General features: G+C 38.4%; 1 protein-coding gene across 1 annotated transcript in view; it reads right to left on the reverse strand.

Annotated features, from left to right (window-relative positions):
• Window positions 1-17,332, reverse strand: part of SPAG17 (sperm associated antigen 17) — a 3,638,922-nt gene that overhangs the window by 1,968,499 nt on the left and 1,653,091 nt on the right. The gene's annotated exons all lie outside the window — the stretch shown is intronic.

Raw genomic sequence — 17,332 nt, forward strand, 5'->3', positions numbered from 1 at the left:
ACAATTAAGCACCATCGACTTTTAGTGCTGGAGTTTAATTACAGTGCTCCATGCACTACATGGCTATTATGACTGTCATCCTGGAAAGGTCATACTGTCAGAAAAACGCAGTAAATCTTTCTGTATTCAGCAGTTGGTCTAAGAACAAGCAAGAGCCCAGCATGTTATGGCATGTAAAGGGCCCACAGCATGTATTGGTAAAGACTGGCCTCTTATCCCAGTGTAGGACTAGTGTACTCATACAGTGCTTTTAAGTTAACCAAAATATATAAATATTGCAAGTGAAGTCTTGCTTTTCGTATTAAAAAAGGGAAATTAAGGTAGCAGATAATTCACTAAATAATAAGGTAAAATACAAAATAACTTAAAACACTTTCTTTCTTTAGAGGGGTCTGTTTCCTTCAGTGAAACATTCATTTTACTACAATTTTTTCGCTCTTTAGCTTGGTCAGGTTTTACACAACCTAGTTTGTCCAGAAGAACATAAAGCACTGAACCTCTCGGCCAAGGATAAATGCAGCTTCAAGATATCAAAAACCTGGAAAGGGCTTTAATTGTTTTAGTGGTGTCTTCTTTAGTTCCATTGAGTCCTTTTGTGATACCTTCCAAATTCAGAAAAACATTTTACAGTTCACCGCAACTCACATCACTGTAAACAGTTTCATTAGCATTATAAGTGGCTTCAAAAAACATTTTTAAAACCCAAGACAGACAAATAATGATACAGTTTAACCAATTATTTCTCATTCAAGCAGCTTCATCCATTAACTTTTTGTGAGACAGAGACACAGCAAAGACCCAAGTGTATCAGGACCTCTGTGCTATACTTCTCAGTGTTAAACATCATGGCACAGAGTGTGCCAACATTGTTTCAAATGATCCAGTCTTATTAGTACCATATAGGCAAAAAGTTTCATAGTCAACAACTGCCAGATAGTCTTCATGCTCCTATCCTGATGCTATATGAACCACTGCAAAGCAGCATGATTGGTGATGTATTAGTGATGTATTAGAATAGCAACCCCAGAAGGAAACAGTGAAGGGTATCCAAGGCCCATTCAATGGCCAGAACTCCATGTCAATAACTATCTTCTTTCTCTGCCAGATAATGTGATCAAAGATACAATATCAAATGATCCTCATCCCTGACCTCTTCTGACAGCAATTCTCACAAATTTACATCAGATGCATCTGTCTGTGCACTAAGCTCCTATTAGCAATGGATGTGGCTCAGAATGGGTATGTATACTAGACCAGTTTCAAAACTGAAAATGTCTTGTCCACCTCTTCTGTTCTTTTCATAGGATTAGAACACTGGGTCCTTGCCAGGTCTGTGAGAGTGGCAACCAGATGGTAAAATGTAAAATAACTCACTGGCAGTACCTGGAAATACCCAGTAAGACATGTATCATAATCACCAACTGAGGCCAATCTTGGATGGCCTTCACTTTTTCTACTTATGGTTTTACCAGTCACCTATTCACAACATACCCTAGATCATAGGCCTCTTCCAGGTCAGTGACACATATGGCATGACTGGCCAGAAGCCTACATTCCTTAAGGGAATATTTGAACAAAAAAGATGGCAAATTATGATTACTGATCCAAAGGAATTTGTTTATTGGATTTGCATTGAATTTATAGGGACCCTATACATCCTGAATAAGATAAGTGGGTATTGTAAAAGTTCATATGACAAGGAGAAGGCCATATTCTCTTTTGCCCTTTCAGTAAGGGCATTAAGATTTTTGTGAGATACAAGGATACAAAGTACCTGGCGTGCCCTAGCCTCTGAGTCAGTTCATTATCCTATAGCACAGCCTAGCCAATTAAAATAGGAAATGGGGTCTACCTGCATAAAATCATTACTGAACTGGATGCTGCCATTTAGCTTGAGCACCTGCATAATAAAAATACTCCATCTCTTACGAGATTATTCAATGATCACCACAGCAATGCATGCATCTTTTTTTGCCTACTGGGCAACATCAAGATGTTTTGCTTCTAGGATTCCATAAGGCAGGAACTGTTTTATGTCTAGCTCTGTATGACTTACCATTTTTTATCCAGGTATAGCTAGAAACACATCTTTATTTTTAATAAAATCTGTCACTCCTTTCTTGCATACCACTCAATCTGCACATATTGAAAATAGGTATAAAAGCCCTTGAAAAGTACGCACAGCCATTCAAAAATCTGAACATCTACTTAACATGACAGTTGAATACCAAATAGCACACATCTCTTTCTGTTTGCAGTAGGAATGTGACATACTACTCAGAAACACATGTTTAAACAACAGGTAGTGACAAAATGTTGGAAAAATATAAACACATTATCAAATAGGCAGTGTAAAACCTGCAAACTTTAATGAACTGTATTGCAAAAGTTTACTACACAATATGAAAAAAAGGATGATGTAAAGGTGTCACTAGTACGTTGGTCATGTAGTATGTTTTTCTGTGTACTAGATAGCTTAATAATCATGTATGATTGATGAGGGATGATTCAGAATATCGTGTGATGGATTAAATCAACCATGAAAATAGGTATATTCCTCCAAAAAGGAGACAGTTGAAAGGTTTGGTTTCCTGATAAACAGACAGTGACTGCACTACAATTACTTCTAATTCAGAGAAGGAATAACTTATCCCAGGTTTCAAGAAACCACCATATGTTTTCTAGAAGATTAAGGTGATAAACTATTCACACAATACAATTATTTTTGTTTTCATTTACTGGAGTGGAACACCTTGCAGCAAACTAAACCTGCTGTTACCAGCACTTTTCAGGTCCTGTGAGGTGGTCAAGAATTATTTTGTGGTTAGTATGAGAATCATCCTCTGACTTGAGACAAAAACCCTGAATCATTCATCACTATTCGAGTGTTGGTTTCAGTTTTCTTTGCCTTAATCATATGCTTCTTTATTAAGGTTGGTACAGTTTAAATTCTCTTTGGTATTTGAACTATATTTTGTACTGCATTACAGTGAAGACTCTTGTTTTCTTTCCAAGTTTCCTTTCCTATGTAGAAGAGTCTCTTGTGATGCCACACATAAAGCTGTTCAAGTGGGGAAACCTCCTCTGTTGTACCTCCCTCACAGCAAATAGAACACACAGAAAGAGCTAATACCAGGTTTCCCTCAGTAGATATTAGGTAGGATCATTTTTTAATGCTTTTAGTGTTTAAATGAGGTGCTCAACTAATCCATCTGTCTGCAGATAGCAGATGGATGTCTTTCCACCTTGAGCTCTAGTATCGGTTATAGGGCTTACACTACATGGGACATAAAAGGGGTGCACTGATCTTTCAGCATGTCTTCAGGTATCTCAACCCAGCTAAGCAATAAAAGTATCTTTCTGGTAATGGCCATATATTTTTTTGCCTGCAATGGGATGGCTTCCTAATCTAAGACTCTTATTATGTATTATTTATCCCCCATTCAACTTAGGATATGCTCCTGTTAGATCAATAGCTATCCTCTGAAATAAGGATTCTGTTGTAGAGATAGGTAATAATGGGGATCTCCTTATTTTTTTGAGGTGTGTTGATACTGCTGTCATAAAGAAGGCCAGCTTTCTGCTGAGACATGGATACCTCACCAAAATAATCTATCTAGTACCTTTTCATTTGTGTTCTCTTCTTTCAGAGGACCAACCAACACATGATTATGTGCTGGTTTTAATTGTATTGGGGTATACAGAGTTTTTTGTTTTTTGCAAGTTTTGATACTAGGTTCCTGTATGACTGGAGTACCAGAAGCTGTTTCACAATCTCTTCTGTTTTTTTCAGTTTTTCTGTGAAGCAAATTGTTAACTACTTTAAAAGACAGAAAATTGAGAGCACAGTTTCTAGATAGTCCATTGGATGAGTACACACACCCCTTCCCAAGCATATGGCTCACTCAATGTGTTGCCCCAGTGTTAAGCTTCTTAAGCTGGGGGCTAGTCAGTGTAAGCTGCCTCTGTTCCATCTCTTAACTGTGGCTCAGTTCAGACCTTTTCCAGAGGAAAATTATATTTACTACCAATAGTTGTTTCCTATCTCTTTCTTAGAGTTCTCACTGTAGGTGGGACAAGGGCACACCTCCTTCACCACATGATTCCTTGTTTTTTGTGTGGTCAAGTAATTCTGGGAGCGCCAGGTGCTGTGTGCCCTTAAATAAGAATCTCTCTCTATTATTACTCCAAGTACCATTCAAACTACTACCCTACATAATTCTGTCCATAATAGGTTGAGAGGTGTATAGTAGGCTAATGACCACTGCGACCTTTATAAGCAAAGTCAAGCATCCCAAATGTATCCCACAAGTTTAGGTGCCTTATGGGTTATTTTAAAGGTTATATGTAAGCTGTGTCAAGATTTTCAAGCTGCCTCTGTCCATTAGAGACATATGTGCTAGACATGGGCTGCAATAAACATAAGCTTGGCAGTTGGATAGTCTTTCCAAACTTCTTACACATGCACATTTTACTCATAGTGTGTCTAACTAAGCAGTCTTTGCTTTAATTTTTTGTTTTTGCCCATAAAAATACTTTGCAACCATAACATTAGCTTGTGTAGTTAGAAAGGTAGTGTTAAATTTCTCATATAAAAGATGCTATAACGTTTTTTATATGCTGAAAAAATGCTTGTGCATACCTGGGATTGATATAATAATTCTATAGTGTTGGCTCCCAAATAGACTTGTTCATTACAGGTGGTAAAATGTCTTATCTTAGGTTTGCAGGTTTCTTAGTTTCAAGAAAACATTCATGTGCCACTGGCTTACACATTGTTTGGGTCCATACTATTTTCATAACATAAACTGAATTACATAGGTTTGATAAATTTGAGAAACTGTTAAGTACATATAGGTGATTACAACTTAACAATGCCTTTTGAAGTGCAAGTATTGCAGTGAAGTGGGTTCCAAAAGGTTTAAGGGTATATAAATACTCTAATGGGCTACAACAAGGTTCCATTTTGTATGCTGAACTTTTGGAGCTGTTCAACTGGACTGTGTTGGAATTGATAATTATAACAAGGGACAATGAGAGAGAAATGAAGAAATTAGTAGAGCATATTTTCATCATAAAAGAGGAAATTATCAATAATTTATTATTTGAATCAATGGAGGATTCTATTTTTAAGGTGTTTGACATTACTGACAAAGAAAGCGGCAATATTAAATGGAGAAAGGACAAAACATTAGAGAGAGATTTTGATGACTTTTCCAATAAATCAGCTTATCTAGGTCCTTATAAGGCCAAAGGTAAACTACAAAAGGTTAATTGCAAGGTTAACAATAACTATGTTACCAATAAGGATTTCACTGCTGCCACTAGTGGAAGGCATAATGTATTTTTAGAACACGTAGATCTCTCACGACGTTTTTCGAGGTTACAGAACAAGAGAAACAACAAGAAACAGGATGAAAGAGGGCATCAACATTGAAACAATGACAATTTGTTAAAAGGATCCTTTTCCAGCAAAGGCCAAAATGGCAGGGTTCAGAAGTGGAATTAAATTAAAGTTACGTGCTCATCATAATTATGCATCTGTGTTGTCCATTTTCATTCTTCCTCAATAATTGGGGTCTCGAATCTGACTTGACTACATACACTAGACTTTCAGATCCAACTCATGAACTCCTCCCTCTACCTATAATGCCCCAGTCAACTAGCGATACCTCAGATCGAGTTTGCTACCTTAAGGATACTAAGATAGTACCAAAAGAAAAGAACAGCAAAGCTGGGGCTCAAACCAGGAATAAAAGGTTCCACAATATCCACAAGTTCACTCCAAAAGATGAAAAGGAAGGTGGAAGGAGGGTGGGGAGGTGAGGAAGAATGAAAATGGACAACACAGATGCATACATATGGTGAGCACATAGCTTTAATATCTGCACAGAATTTCTGGACAGGCTGAACTAATTCTATGGCAGATTTGAGGAGAAGAACAACCTAGAGGCTACAAAACTACCTACTGGTCAGAATGAGACATTGCTCAAACTTAACCCTGGAGAAATGAGAAGCCAACTTAAGAAAGTGAACCCCAGGAAGGCTGCAGGCCCTGTTAACATTCTGGGCAAAGTATTAAGAGAATGCACAAACCAACTATGTCTAATCCTTACAGATATTTTCAATACCTCCCTGGCTCTTGAAAGAGTGACAGCATGCTTCAAGGTAAATAATATAATCCCGCTTCCCAAAAAAGCCAATCCTACTTGCTTAAATAACTACAGGCCAGTGGCACTAACCTCAAATGTCAAGAAATGCTTTGAAAGGATAGAAAAAAAGCATCTGTCAGAAACTCTTTCACCGACCTTCGACCCCCTACAGTTTGCCTATTAGCCAAACAGATCCACTGTGGATGTAATTTCGGTGGCCCTGCACCTCTCTCTGGAACATCTTGAAGAAAGGAACAACTATGTCAGTCTGTTATTCATTGATTTAGCTCGGCATTCAACACAGTGGTTCCAATACAACTCACAGACAAATTAATTAACCTTGGGAACAAGAGCCTCTGCAACTGGATCATTGCTTTTTGATTGGAAGACCACAGAAGACATGTGCTGGTAACAACACATCAGGTATCATTACACTCAACACTGGTCGGGTGCACCTCTAGGATGGGTACTTAGTCATCTACTGTTCAACATCCTTATCCATGACTGCTCTGCAAAATTTCCCAATAGCTATATCATCAAATCTGCAGATGATATTACTGCAGTGGGTCTCATAAGAGATAATGATGAGAGGGAATACAAGAACGAGGTTAGCTCTCTGATCAAATGGTGTGAAACAAACAACTTGGATCTGAATGTCAACAAAACTAAAGAAATTATCATTGACTTCAGAAAAAGGCCAGCTATTCACTCACCACTTGAGATCAATGGTGAGGTGGTAGAGAGAGTTCAGTCTACAAAGTTCCTGGGGTACACATCTCAGAAGACCTCTCTTGGTTTGTGAACACAGGCCAGATAATTAAAAAAAGATCACCAACACCTGCATTTCCTCAGAAGGCTCAAAACAGAAAAGCTTCCTCTGAATGCTCTATCCACTTTCTATAAAGGAGCTACTGAAAGTATTCTCACCTGCAACTTTACTGCATGGTACAGAAACAGTACTATAGCAGAGAGAAAGAAGATTCAAAGAGTGGTGAGGATTGTGGAGAAAATAATGGGCACAAATCTTCCAACTATGCAAGAACCTTTTACAACTTTTTGGGTGGCCCTCATAGAAGGATATTCTAGAGAACTGCAGAACCAAAAGCAGCCCTGCTTCTGGAGGTCAAATCTAGCTTGTAATAAACAATAAAAGTATGAGCATTAGACCAGGTAGCTGCTGAACAAATGTCATCAATGGAAGTTCTAGACCAAAAAGCAGAAGAGGTTGCCATGGATCTAGTAGAATGTGCTTTAGGAGAATTTGATAGAGAGAAGCCTTGCTGAGTATAAACAAAATAAATGCAATCAGTAATCCATTTGGTTAGGGTAACATTAGAAACTGATGATCCCAATCTGTTCGGGGAGAAAGAAACAAAGAGCTGTTCTGCCGTCATGAAATCTTTTGATCTGTGGAGATAAAGAACAAAAGAGACCAGCACCCGGAAGGCAAGAGCAAAAAGTTTTTAATGAAAACCAGAGAACCAGACCGGTTTCAGCAAAGTGCTTTCATCAGTGGTTGAACCTAGTTCAATGTAGTTGTCTATGCATATCTAAAAGATGTAGCATATACTCTCCCTTATTAGAAAAATTAGGGATGAATACAGGCAAATGAATTGTCTGATATTTGATTCAGATGCTACCTTTGTTAAGAAGGATGGATTTGTTCATAAAGTGACTCTGTCTTTGTTAAAAATAATATCAGGGGATTTGGAATATAGAGCTTGGAGTTAAGAAATTTGTCTTGCTGATGTGATAGCCACTAGGAATGCTGTTTCCAAGACAAAAAATTTAAATCAGACTTGGCTAATGGTTCAAAGGGTTGTTGGGTCAACCCTTGGAGTACAACTGCTAAATCCCAAGGAGGAGAAGGGTCTTTCACTGGAGGTATAAGTAAGGACGTGCCTTTTACAAAGGCCTTGCACAATTTGGTAGAAGCTAAAGAAGAAGCATTTTCTCCTGAATGAGAATTAGATATAGCTGCTAACTGTACTTTGATAGTTGAACAGCTTGCACCTTTTTGAAAAACAGAATATACAAATTCTAGAACCACATATATAGGAGCATCGAAAGGGTCAATTTACTTTTGAAGAGCCCAAATTGAAAATCTTTTACATTTATTCCTGTAGCTCTTCACTGCAGAAGCTTTATAGAAAGATAGGAGTATTCACCGGAGTAGGAAGGAAAGCCTGGGTTGTCCAGCTATCAATGGAATTGGAGAAACTTTGTGGTCAGTTTGAGGCCTGGAACATTGGGATGCTTCATCCTGGAGGGATGAGAGAGAAGGTCTGACCTCGGGTCCAGTATCCATGGAGGATTTTGAAGATGAGACCAAAGGAAGGGGAACCATACTTGGCAAGACCAAAAGGGGGCAATGAGGATGACTGAACTCTTCAATTGAAGCATTTTCTGTAAGAATTTTGGAATCGGAGGTAATGTGGGATAAGGATAAAGGAGACTGGAGAGCCAGATGTGGACTACAGCATCTCCCAGTGACTCTCCAAGGAGGGATTATGGCAAACAACCTGGTGCAATTGTTGTCGGGGGATGCAAAGACATAGCAGCAAGGTTGACCCCAGTGATGGAAAATCCTCTCTGCCATTGACTGAATGACAGACCACTCATGAGGCTTCAGAACAGATTTGCTGAGTTTGTCCACTAGTATGTTGGATTCCCCCACTATGTATGTTGCTGTAAGCAAGTGGTTAGAGAAGACCGCCCACTGTCACACTCTCATTGCCTTTCGACAAAGGGGATAAGATCAGGTTCTCCCCCTGTAGCTCAAAGTGTGTCATATACTTTAAGAAGCATTCCAGTCAGTGGACACGTGCATATAAGTATTGAGCACATGCAAGCAAGAGTGAAAATTGAAAGCATGCAAATGTGTAGTTGTCAGTTAGATAGTTCCTTTATGTTTAATGTTCATGTCATCCATCCTGATGTGTCTGTATGCAATAAACTACTGAAATGAAACCCCGAGCTTCTTCATCTTATTAGTATGTACAGGATGAGTGACATGGTGTCAGAATGGGATCCAGAGTTACAGCCATGAGGCAACCGGTTATAAATGGAGAAATATACAGGAGTGGATCATCCCTACTGCTCAAATGATTTGCAAACAGGTCTGAAACAAATTCCACGTACCAAAACTCACTTAAATTATTTATTTTGCTATGAAAATAAAATGAAGCATTCAGAATGCTCAAAATGATTTTTTAATTAAACAACATATCTGAAACTGCAACATATTAATAAAAATATTCAAAATAATTCCGAAAACATTTGAAACAATATTCGAATCACATAAAATGTATAAAAAAGGGAAAAAATGCATTTTTTCACAATGTACTACTTTTTCACATCAACTGAAGCTATTCAATGTATCTGAAGTGTGCAAAATGTTGGCAAGTGTGTGCAGTATTACAGTGCAGTTATTTTGCAAAGTACAACCATTTCAAAAGAATATTTTGCAAAGTACAGTCTTTTGAAGAGTTTATTGTGAATTTGAATATTATTACAATTACATGGTGTATGTGCATCTTTGTATATAATTACAAGGGTCAAGATTGCATTATATTACTATAATCTGTGGGCATTGCAGAAGGATTTTGCAGACCTACACCACTTGTGTTTGATAACAATACTGCAGAACATTAGAGACTGTTTGAGCAGGAATACGATATTTTCATAGAGATGGCTTTTTCTGACAAAGATGCATGCAAAAATGCATTTATTCCGTTTAATTAGCTGGTTCAGAAGCCATAGAAAGACAGTGTTAATTTGTGTATGCACCTGCTGTGTTTGCAGGGAAGGGGAAGAACCGAGGCTGCCATATTGTGGTACAGGCTGAAACCTGGGAATCTTATGCCCACAGGAAGTGCACATTTTAAAGCCTGTTGTTTTTTTGGGCCATTCTGAAGAAAATATCAGGCCTTGAAAAGAGGGAAAAAGCTGAAGAAAAAGTAACGATTTTTTTGTACAATAAACTATCTGTTAAACTGCCATTATGCCTTCACTCATCATTTAACATCACAAAAACTGCAAGACTAACTAAAACAGCTCTCAAAGAAGGATCTGCATCCGTACAAGATGGTGGTAAATGGGATCTGAGGTATCACTTGTTGACTGGAGCATTATGGGTAAAAGGAGGAGTTCATGAGTTGGATCTGAAAGTCTAGTGTATGTTGCTGAGTCAGATCCATGGTCGGATTGGAGATCCCAGATGTTGAGGAATGAATGAAAAGGATAACATCAGATCAACAGATTAACTCCATGCAAACCAAGGTACTGTTTATGACTTTAATTTTTTATTTTATTTATTTATTTATTTTACATTTGTTAACCGGGTTAGTCTGGCTGAGCTTTTGGCTCATTTTCAGCAGAGACCTGGGGAGAAATGCTCCTCAGGACTAGAAAACAATTTATTAAATTTTAGTAACATAGTATTAACAATCAGCTATAGAGTCTTCCGGGCAGAGACATGGAGAGAAAAAAAGCTCCTCAGGCAGTTCAATTATACAGAGTATTAACAATTGGCAGACAAGTATGTGAGTTGTTACAAACAAGGTTTTAAACAATTAGCAGAAGAAAAATGTGACTAGTTACAATATTATTTAAGCTGCTCAGAGCAAAATTAGTTAATAGTTAGGCAGATGCTTATTTAAAGTGGGTAGAATCTAGTTGTATAGGAGTTTGGAAACAAGAAAGGAAAGTAAGAATGGCTAGTAGGAGATGTAGGGGAGGTAGAGTATAGGAGACAGACTAGACAAGTAGGTTGTTTTGAGACTGTAAAAATTAAGAGTGGTTGGAGATAGAGGAAGGGAAGAGGTAGACGAGGCAGGGGAATAGTGTTAGAGATACATTAAGAGTGAGGTGGTGAAATAGATGAAAGGATGGTGGTTTCAGGGTGGTTGGCTACAGTGGCAAGACCACTTTGTTTTTAGGTATTTCCTTGTGGCTAATTTGAAACTTTTGCTATGCTGGAGGGATTTTATTTCCAAGGGGAGTTGGTTCCAGGATGTAGCTGGGTTATAGTTATAGAGAGGGGGTTTAAACTATTCAATTAAGGGGTTTAAACTATTTAATTATAGTTTTAACTTATAATGATCTTTGTAGCAAATTGCATTAAAATTGTAGGAACACAAGGTTAACTTAGTGCTTCATTTTACAGATTCTGAAACAACTGACATTTTGGATAGAAAATGAAGTAGGTCTAGTATGCTTAATCCTCTTTTGGTTCAGTTTTGGCCACATCTGAAAAAAACTTGTGAAAGGGACCTAAGGGCACTAGCTTCTAAAGTCGAAAATATTATTTTTTTAACTTAATATATGATGAAAGAAAATTTACAATAACTGTTCTATAAGGAATATAAAGCCAGATTGGGTGGGGGGCTGTGATCATGAACAGTTTCTTTTACTCACGAAAAATGTTCGATTGTTTAAACAACAGTGAATTTTTTGTGGAAGTTACCATACATAGATTTAGAGTTAAAAGACTTACTTTTTAATGGGGGGGGGGGGTGACAAAACATTGTTTAAATATCTGAAAGTATCTAAACCAGTTATCTTTAGTATATTTGATATTCCAAAGGTTTACAAGCCTATTTTAGACTCCTCATTACGGCGCATTGTTCAGGCTAGTGGATCTAAAATGGAACTGGTTGCGAAATATGTGGATGGTTGTTTAAAATATTTTTTTCATAACAAAACATATGTGTTGAAAGACACATGGCATTTTTTGAAAGAACTACACAATATTGAATATGATAATACCTTAACTTTTTTAATAGTCGATGTTAAAGATCTTTTCTTAGTAATTCCACATGACATAGGTCTTAAATGGTTCAATGAAGCTTTATTACAGGGTACTAATTTCAAACAGGAGTCTATAAACATGTTGATGGAAAATATGGAAGTTGTTTTGTCAAACAAGTTTGTATTTTTTAACATAATTCTTTTAAACAAATTACAGAAGTAGAAATGGGAGCTTCTGCTGGTCCTATATATGCTAATATTGTACTCAATGAGAGAAAATGTATGTTTTTTCTTCCACATTTTCTAACTATTTTAAACTATAACTATATTTTCTTGCCAACATATTTATTTTATGGTCAGGGGACAATTCTACACTGATTGATTTTTTTTTGCAACATATACACAAATCATTTAAGGGAGAATTTAATGCAGATCAAATCTACTTTTTGGAAGATTTACAAAAATGGGGACACTAAAAGATTTTCATCTACTATTCATAGAAAGGAAATATATTTTAATTCTGTGTTATATTATAACAGTTATCATATAACGTGGTAGAAAAGGAATGTCATGATGGGACACGTGATTAGACTGTTACTGTTAATATCAGATGATAACATGTTTTTAGAGGAACTGAAAATTGTTGGTAAGATGTTTAGTGACAGAATGTACTCCTCTGAGTTGGTAGGACCTTTTTATTACCAACTGATTTTGAATATAGGTCTTATGAATAATATCAGAAGTAATAATGACAAAAAGGGGAAAAACTATTGCAGAGCTCTGCTGTGTGAGTACAATGGTGCCACCAGGGAGGCTAGAAACATTTTTGAAAATAATTGGAGAGATGCTATTGATCCTCAGGCCTTCAGTCTTTTTTGGGGGAAGGACCACGTTTGGTTCACAAAATGAGTATAATTTAAAAAAAGTTGTCCAAAAAAAGACACCATAAGAGGTGAACAACTGCATAGCTAATAAAGGAATAGTGAAATGTGGTAGCTGCAATTGTTGTAGATTTACTTTTGATGGAATAAATTGTACAATTTCTAACTATCCTAAGGTAACAGTGCCAAATGGCAAGTTCAGCTGTAATACACATGGGGTATTAAATCTCACCCAGTGATTGACCTGTCTAGCATTTTATGTCTGCAAAACTGAAAATGTCCTCAAAAAAGAATATTGTTGGATATGCTACACCTAAAGAAATACCAATCCCTCCGAGTTACACTCTCTAGGGACCAAAACCTTGTCACCACAATAAACAGGACATGCTAGAGGGATAGATTCCTGTCCCAGAGACTTCCCATACTCCTGAATAAGCTACCCATATATGTCAAGCAAAGTTCCTCATTAGCACTCTTCAAGAAAAATCTTGATGAGTGGATGGGAAATAGGAAATACACCCCGGGGCTCACTTCAGTGGCTCTGCTCGACAGGGGCACAGGAAAATAACTTAATTGGGGGTGGCGTAAGCCAGGGAACCCTTGTTGGCTATGCTTACTTAGGCCCTTGGGCTGATAGCCTAGTACCTACCTATGAACCTCTGAACCTATATGCAGTCTCTAGGGGAAACAATTTCAGTGCCTAGACAAAACATTCCTTTGAATGTCAGAATGTTAAAACATTTATATTTTTGTGTTAGAGGAATTTCCCTGTTTTGATAGGAGAGGGAACTGGGAAGTATAATTGGAACTATGAGAACTACATTGGCAATTACTATTAAATTGAACAAATAAGCCAGGAATTAATGATAAAGTCTCTGTTAACAGGTCATATTTTTTTTTAATTTTATTTTTACATATTATTTTCTGGAATGTATTTCTCTACTGCATAAATAATGAGAAATTGTATCTGACTAAAATGATGTCCCAGTTATGAAAAAACAATAACCTACCAATTGTTACACATTCAGCACCATATATGATGAAGTGCAGTATAAAATTGTAGCAATAAGCCACTGGTGACATCTACAACATCCAAAGAAAAAAGTAGGAGAAGGAGGAACGTGCTATTGTGGAAACAGGTCCTGTCACAGGATAAATACCCTTACTATTTATAGAAGGCTACTGTTACAATAATAAAGGGACTAACATGGTCAAGCTATATTAGTGCTGCCTTCAGAAGGCTATAACAGGTTAATGGAAAGCAATTATATTTAGCACACCATAGGAAGAAAACTGAGAAGGACTGAACTCTCCAACTAAAAAGGAAGGTTACTTTTGTCAGCCAAAGCCTATCAACAAGTCGCAGTGTCAGCTTTAAATTCTCTGAGAATTCAGTAGCATTGGCAGCTGCAGACCTCACTGATTATGTTCAAGTCTGATAATGCAGCATATGGATATGGATTGTACAACAACAATGGTAACTAAGCAGTGTCAGTTTGGCTTGAAAGTGCTTCTAGAACATCAGAGGCATCTTAAAATAGAAGGATGGACATCCTACATATCCAGGAGACAAGATGGAATGACACTGTAGCTAAGCCACTTGGCTTGGGATTCAGATTCTAATACTCAGGAGGAGGAGGAGGACAGGCTTGAAATGTGAGAATTGTGGTGATGGACAGGCTTCAGAAGACAGTGGGGGATGTCATCAAAATTAGTGACAGAATCATGGCAATCAGACTCCAGTGTAATAGTAGGGCAGTATTCATAATCCCAGACTATGCCCCACAGCAGGATTGTGATAGTGAGGAAAAGATTGCATTCAGACAGCAGTTGCAGGACCTACTAGATAAAATAGGACAACATGAACTGGTGTTGATAATGGTTGACCTCAATACAAATATCGTGATAGAACAGAATATGACTACCTGGATCCACATGGATGGGGCAACAGGAATAAAGAAGGAGAGGACATTCTAGACTTCTATCTGGCAGATGGCTTAATGATGACCAACACATGGTTCAGCATGAGAGACAGTCACAAGATCAAATAAGAGTAGCAAACGTGAAACTCGGGTAGACTTCCTCACTTTAAGGAAAAGACAGTGGGATAGAATCAGTGATTGCAAAGTCATCTTCAGTGAAACAGTTGGTCCACAGCATCAACCACTGGTTGCAACAATCAGCTGCAAGAAGTGGTCATAGCAATTCTGCAATCAAGAGAGACCAGATTGAAGACATGGACATTGACTGGAGAGAAGGCACAACAGTTCAAGTAATTACTCATGGCTCTAGCACCTCAAGAAGAAGAGGAAGAGGAAAGAAGTGGAGTTGAAGAAGAATGGCAGCACCTCAAAACAGCATGTACGAAGACTACAGAACAGATATGTGCCTGATCCAGGTATGGAAATAAGGTACATAAATAAAGGTGGTGGAATGCAGAAGCCCAGAAAATCATCAAAAGAAAGAAGGAATGCAGGAAAAAGTGGAAGAAAGAAAAAATGGACCAGGCTAGGAAGGAATACTGGTCTGCTAACAAACAGGCTAACAGAGGAGTTGCAATAGCAAAGAACAAGGCATCAGATGCTCTCTACCAGCTTCTGGAAAATGACTCAGTAGATGGCACAAAGAAACTATATAAGGTTGCAAGGCAGAGACAGAAAGATGAAGAAGATAGTCAGACACCCTTATATGGGATGCCAGCAACAACCTGCTCTCCAGTCCACAGGGAAAAGGCAGATGGAAGCAATGCTTTCAGCAGCTTCTGTATGAAGAAAACCTCACAGAAGATCTACTGTCAAAGACACAGCCTTCAATGAAGGAAGAGGAGGAGCCCACCATAGAAGAAGTAAAAACAGTACTAAAGAAAATGAAGTCAGAGACAGCAGCAGGCTCAGATGAAGTCACATAGGATAATAATGTTGGGTGAGACAGGGAGAAATGGCTCCTGGGGGTACTTGTAGCAGCATGGCTAGAAAGGTATATTCCAGATGACTGGAGAATAAACACACTAATGCCAGTGATGAAACTGAATGCAGGATTAAATCCAAAGAAAATGAGAAATGAGACAGAAGAGGAAATAAAAGAACAGTTTAACAGCTTCAAGTATCAGGTAGGGGTAGTTGAGGACAAGAGAATTCTGAATGAGGAGGCCTAAGCAAAAATCAGAGGGGCTGCAGCCAAATGGCACAAATTTTCATTGTTAGTGTATGACTGAAGAATGCCAAAGAATCAGAAAACTAAGGTGTACAAAATAGTTGTGTGACCAGTACTACAGTATGGTACAGAAACCTGGGCAATAAAGGCAGAGCAGTTGAGGATGCTAGAGGTGATAAAGTGCTTGAGACAGGTGGTAGGATGCACACTGTATTAAGAAATGGGGAAATAAGCACATAAGCCAAAGTAACTCCAATTGCAGAAAAAGTCAAAGATAACAGAATACAGTGATTAGGGCACATGTGCAGAAAAGCCAACTCCACCTCTGTCCTCCTCTTCTTGGGGTGCTAGAGCCCTGAGTAATTCCCTGAACTGTAGCACCTTCTCTCCAGTCATCTTCTAGGTCTTCAGGCTGGTCTATATTGGTCTTAGAGCCTTCTCTGATCATTGCTTGCAGCTGATTGTGGCAACCGGTGATTTATGCTCTGGGCCAACTGTTTCACTGGGGATGACTTTGCAATCACTGATTCTACCCCAGGGCCCTTTCCTTACTAGAAGGAAGTCTACCTGAGTTGCATGTTGGCCACTCTTATATGTGATCTTGTGGCTCTCTCTCTCTTTCAAATTCTGAGCCATGTGCTGGTTACTATCAAGCCATTTGCCAGAGAGAAGTTTAGAATGGCATCTCCTTCTTTATTCCTGTTGCCCCACCCATGTGTACTAAGGCAGTCTTCATATCCTATTCTGTCTGTCCCAACATGTGGGTTTATGTTATCCATTATCAACACCAATTTAAGTTGTCCTGTTTTATCTAGCAGGTCCTGCAAATATTTTCTGAATGCACTCTTTTCCTCACTATCACAACCCTGCTGTTGTTGTGAGATTATGTTGTGTGCTGGCTGAGATTATGAATATTGCCCTATCATTTCACTGGAGTCTGATTGCCATGAGTATATCACTAATTCTGATTATATCCCTCACTGCCTTCTGAAGCCTCTCTCTCTCCACAATTCCCACACCATTTCTAGCCTATCTTTCTCTTGAGTAGTAGACTCTGGATCCCAAGCCAAGTGACTTTGATGCACTGCCCTTCCATTTTATTTGTTGGATACACAGGATGTCCAGCTTCCTCCATATCATCATGTCATCCACTTCCAATCTGTGTCCCATCAGTGAACCCACATTAAGTGTAGCAATTCTCAATTCATTTGGCAGGTTGACTGGTTTTATGTCTAGCTTTCACTCAAGAGTTATCCCAGGTAACCCAGGCTGGGCAACTAGATACCAGCCAGCCAGTAGCTTACTGACCCAAGGGACTGCTGGGCCTTATGGTGGGCATGCACTGGCCAATAGGGGACACATACACCCCACTCACCATTAGCAAGGTTCCATGGC

Source organism: Protopterus annectens, chromosome 5.part0, assembly GCF_019279795.1.
Source record: "Protopterus annectens isolate FY-2018-M chromosome 5.part0, PAN1.0, whole genome shotgun sequence".
NCBI lineage: Eukaryota > Metazoa > Chordata > Ceratodontiformes > Protopteridae > Protopterus > Protopterus annectens.